Raw genomic sequence first — 5,956 nt, 5'->3', positions numbered from 1 at the left:
GCAACTTCGAAGGATATGGAAATTGATGTGTTGGAATTTCCATGAGTAAAACTGAAAAATTGAAGGTTGGAGATGAAATTGATCTAATATCTTATTTCCGTTTGTGTAACCTATTCTTAACAAACTCCTGCATATGAACTATACTTTCCCTTTCAATAATCGTACCAAATAAATTATATGGATAGTATTTTTAAAACTTGCAAAAATCTAATATTTTTTAGAGGTTATTTGTATAGATTAGATAAAGACCATCGCCTTATTATGAAAGAACGACAAAGATCAAGTTAAGTAATATATCAAACAATATGGCTGTGATTAATCTCATATTAAGTCTAACAGAAACGAGGACAGTTCTGATCCCAGGATCTGTTATCTCTCTCTCTCTCTCTCTCTCTCTCTCTCTCTCTCTCTCTCTCTCTCTCTCTCTCTCTCTCTCTCTCTGCAATTCAAACAACACTCATCTACCTGTAATGGTCTGATTTCAATTTGGATAAAACTAACAAGAGATGGAACGACAGAATGAGATGTGGATTAACGTCATATATGTTATAGAACGATATGCATAAACACACACACACACGCGCGCAAATATATATATGTATATATATATATATATATATATATATATATATATATATATATATATATATATATATATATATACATATATATATATATTATAATATAAATAAATAATTCTGTTTTGAATAGTTTGGGAAAGAGATTGACTAGACAATTGTTCAAATTCCAGTTAACTACTTGTTCCCCATTTGTTGGCAGGAAGGAAGGTTTCGGAGGTCACGTCACAGCAACGAGAATTATAGTCGGCAGTGAGAAGGTGTCTGTCTTCAAGGAAGGTCACTGATACTTTTGGAAGATACGGTGTTGGATCCGGTGTTTTGCCTTTGAGTTTGGAGCAATCAATTCCGTTCCCATGTGATGGTTGTGGCTGTTTGAGAAGCAGCGTGGGCCCTCTCGAGTTACGTTGGTGTGGCCTGTTTAAATGTGGGAATTTCAGGAGTGTGGCTTCATTCCTGGATTGTAATTTCCAGGTGTATCTTCGTATCGGTGGCTGAAGAAGAACCTCTCACTCAAGAAATTGTTTTCGAATACTCTCTATTCACTCGGAGACCTCTAGAACTGCTTGTTTGAATGTCATCTAAGTTTCGTTTTATTATATTTATTGATTATTTTTCCATGAATATTACCTGAGCTCTTAGATACCGGTCGTATCTGCAAGTGTTTGTTATTTAAGCATAATAAAAATGCTTTGAAGTGTTGTTTTGTGTGTAATTCTCCTCCTCATAATTAAACCTGTTTTTAAATATGTGTTGTGGTTGTTCATGATGTGGACATCGTAACATATTTGGGGGCCATGTCCGGGATCAATGAATTTTAATTTAAGCAAAACAGGTCTAAATGAGGAGTTTATTTATTTGTTGTAGGTTTGAGTGAAGTTATTTAGTTTTTTTATAGCCAGTGTAACCAATCATGTTTGAGTCTGAAACGGAGTATTTAGAAAGTGACTTTGACGTAAAGGAATTTCTGTTGTCCTTACCGGGGGTTGCAGCTTTTCAAAGTCTATGTAAACGGGAACTTGTGTTAATTGCTAATTATCTAGACATAGGTTTTACTATGGATATGAAAAAGGATGATTTGATAAAGGGTTTGATAGGACATTTAGGTATTGTAGAGGAGAAGGCAGAAGTTTCAAGTGTAAAGGAAAGTGATAGCATAGAAGCTTTGAAACTTAGAATAAAGCTGAAGGAGTTAGACATAGTTAACGAACGTGAAAGAGTAGCTGCTGAACGTTCAAGAGCGGAAGAAAGGGAGAGAGAGAGAGAGAGGGGAATCTTGAGCGTGAAAGAGCGGAAGAAAGGGAGAGAGAGAGGAATCTTGAGCGTGAAAGAACGGAAGAAAGGGAGAGAGAGAGGAAACTTGAGCTTGAAAGAATGGAACACGAACTAAAGTTAGAGGAAATTAAAGTAAGACACAGACAAGGTAGTGGAGATTTCGATGTAGCTAAATACATGAAGATGGTTCCCCCTTTTGATGAAAATGAAGTAACTAATTATTTCATAACTTTTGAGAAAGTAGCGAAAGGAATGGGCTGGCCTAAGACCTCATGGTCTATGTTATTACAATGTGCATTGAAAGGTAGGGCTCAAGAGGTATTTTCTAGCTTGTCTGAGGAGACTTGCGGTAATTATGACGAATTGAAAACGTGTATTCTCAAAGCATAGGAATTAGTGCCAGAGGCTTACAGGTTGAAATTTCGTAGGCTTTTTAAAACAGGAGATCAGACTTACGTAGATTTTGCTCGTATAAAAGCTAAATTGCTTGACGATTGGTTGAGATCTAAAGGAATCTGTGATTTTAAAGGGTTTAAACAATTAATATTGTTGAGTTTAAGAATTGTTTATCCAAGGATTTGAAGGTACACTTAGAGGAGCTTCAGGTTGAGAGCTTAGAGAAAGCTGCCATTGTGGCTGACGAGTACTCGCTGACCCACCAAATTTTTGAAGAGAAAAATTTGGTTAGGGGTAGAAGCAGCAAAGAGGGTTTTCAGGAATTGAAAAGTGGTAAGAGTAAAACTGAAAACGCAAGTGATTTGGATAAAAGTGCTGTAGCTCCAATATTGAAAGTTAGTAGTTTGCCTAGTGGGCATAGGATGCCAATTAAGTGTTTTAACTGTGGTAAACTGGGCCATAGAAAGGCCGACTGTTGGTCCTTAAGGGACGGTAATAGAAAGCACAAACCAGTTGCTTTGGTAAGCAGGGTAAGTGCTGATAGAGAGATTAATGCATTAAGTGAGGGTGAGAAAAGCCCTGGGCTCTCTGATTTGGAGAGATATAAGTCATTTGTGTCTTATGGTAGTGTAGCTACAGAAAGTGGTAAGGGCAGGAAAGGATTAGTTATCCTTAGAGATACAGGGGCCCTACAGTCATTGATTTTGAAAAGGGCATTGCCTGAAGGTTTTGAGTATGAGGGTAAGGAAAAGGTATTGATTAAGAGTTTTCCAAAAGAGATAATCTCTTGTCCGTATGAGACTGTGGTTCTGCAGTCTGATTATGCGACGGGTCCGGTTAGGGTTGCCGTTGTGGAAGAAATTCCTGTGGAAGGAGTTGATTTGATATTAGCCAATGATATTGGTGGTAATAGGGTTTTAAGTAACCCACGGTTACTTAGTTATCCTCAGTTTTGTGCAAGCACAGAGAGCTTGGAAGGAGAATTTCCTGGTATTTTTCCCATGTGTGCTATCACACGATCAAGGCGGAAATTGGAAGCTAGTAGGGATTCTAAGATTGACTTCTCGAAGTGTTTTCTGGGAAAATTTGGTGATTGTTCTGAACAAGGTAAGGTTTTAGCTGTATCTAAAGAGAAATTCATAAAAGATCAAGAAAATGACCTAGAGCTAGCCGAGATAGCTGCAAAGGCTTTTTCAGATAAGGAAATTGAGAACATCCCAGTCGGGTATTATGTCGAAAATGGATTATTGATGAGAAAATTTAGAGCCTCGAAGGTTTCTGCCGATGAAGAATGGGAAGTTAATTATCAAATAGTCGTTCCTCTAAATTACAGACCCTCTATTTTACATTTAGCACATCAGAATCCATTTAGTGGCCATTTCGGAGTCAATAAAACTTTTTGCAAATTAACTAAGCACTTTTACTGGCCTGGGATTCATTCTGATGTTAAAGAATTTTGTAAGACATGTCATGTGTGTCAAATGATCGGAAAACCGAACCAAAAGTTGACTAAAGCTCCCCTTGAACCCATACCAGCCATGGAAGAACCATTCCATAGGGTAATAGTGGACATTGTTGGCCCATTGCCAAAGTCAAAAGGTGGAAATCAGTATATACTTACAACCATGGACAGATCCACTAGGTATTCTGAGGCCATTCCGTTGCGGAATGTCTGCTCTATGAATATTGTAAATGGGATGTTACAATTTTTCACTCGGTTTGGATTGCCTAAAGAGGTTCAGTCGGACCAGGGTTCAAACTTCTTAAGCAATGTATTCAGACAGGCAATGCAGGAACTAGGGATCAGGCAGGTAACTTCATCAGCATACCATCCTCAGAGCCAAGGGGCTGTAGAAAGGTATCAGCAAACCTTGAAAACTATGTTGAAACAATTTTGTTTTGGAGAACAAAAGCGATTGGGATAAAGGTCTGCCCTTCCTTCTGTTTGCGTCCAGAGAAATCCCTAATGAGTCGTTAGGGTTTTCCCCTTTCGAGTTAGTATTTTGTCATCAGGTTAGAGGACCTTTAAAATTGATTAAAGATCAGTGGATTAATAATGTTGAAGATTCTAATTTGTTGGACTATGTTTCAGATTCCAGGGAAAGAATCAGGAAAACCTGGGACATAGCAAGAGATAACTTAATGGAAGCTCAGCAGAAGATGAAAAAATACTCTGACTTGGGAGCCAAAAAGGTTGACTACAAACCAGGAGATGGGGTATTGGTATTTCTTCCAGTAGCAGGTCAGCCATTACATGCTAAGTTTTCTGGGCCTTACATAATAGAAAAGAAGGTAGGGAATACGGATTATGTTGTTCTTACTCCAGATAGGAGAAGGAAAAAGAGGTTGTGCCATGTTAATATGTTAAAGCCATATTTTTCAAGGGTGCCGAAGCCAGTCTTGTTGAATATAAAGTTAAATAATAGTAATAATCAAGAGAAACTTGAACTTGAGACTAAGGTTGAAGACTGGCCTATTTCAAATTCAGAGGCTTTAAGGAATTTGAAGAATAAATTGGTTCATCTTGATGAAAGTCGAGGTCAGTAGTCGAGCGATTTATTCTACGATTATAAAGATGTATTTTTCAGATGTGGGTAGGACCTGCTCATTACAGCATGATGTTATGTTGGCAATTCCAATCCTATTAAACAACACCCATATCGCTTGAATCCGCAAAAGGCAGAGATTGTTGAACGGGAAGTAAAATATATGCTGGATCATAAATTAATTAAACATAGTAGTAGCCAGTGGAGTTCCCCTGTAGTACTTGTCAAAAAAAATGATGATCAATACCGTTTATGTTTTGATTACAGGAAAGTAAATGCTGTCACCAGGACAGATTCATTCCCAATTCCTAGGGTGGATGATTGTATTGATCGTATTGGGAAGGCCAGATTTATCAGCAAGTTTGACAGGTTGAAGGGTTATTGGCAGGTAGGTTTGACAGACAGAGCCAAAGAGATATCTGCTTTTGTTACACCAACTGGTTTATATTCCTGCAATGTCATGCCATTTGGAATGAAAAATTCGGGTAGTACTTTTCAGAGACTCATGAATTTGATTACCAAAGACCTTGAAGGGTGCACTACATATATAGATGATGTGGTAATTGTTGGTGATACGTGGGAAGAGCATGTCAAAAGAATTGCTGCATTTTTACAGAAACTCCGAAAAGCGGGTTTGGTAGTGAATTTAAATAAATGCGAATTTAGGAAAGCCATAGTAGTTTATTTGGGGCACGAAGTTGCTCATGGCAAAGTAGCACCGAAAGATTCAAATATTAAAGCAATTTTAGACTTTCCAGTCCCTAAAGATAAAAAGGGAGTAATGAGATATCCAGGTCTTGCCGGGTATTATAGGAAGTTTGTGGGTAATTTTGCAGATTTAGTTGCACCACTAACAAATTTGTTGAGGAAAAGGGTCGACTTTAAATGGGATAACCAGTGCCAGGAAGCTTTTGATAAAGTAAAATCTATTTTGACTACTTCCCCTATTCTGAAAGCACCAGATTTTTCTATTCCTTTCAAACTAGCAGTGGAAGCCAGTGACATTGGTATTGGTGCGGTATTACTGCAGGAAGACGACACTGGGGTAGAGCATCCTATTGCTTATTACTCTAAGAAACTGAATGATTCTCAGAAAAAATACTCCACCATTTAGAAGGAAACTTTGGGTTTAATTTTGGCTTTACAACATTTTGAGGTATA

The sequence above is a fragment of the Palaemon carinicauda genome, chromosome 34 (genome assembly GCF_036898095.1).
Source record: "Palaemon carinicauda isolate YSFRI2023 chromosome 34, ASM3689809v2, whole genome shotgun sequence".
Classification (NCBI taxonomy): domain Eukaryota; kingdom Metazoa; phylum Arthropoda; class Malacostraca; order Decapoda; family Palaemonidae; genus Palaemon; species Palaemon carinicauda.
Note: the sequence above shows the minus strand (reverse complement) of the source record.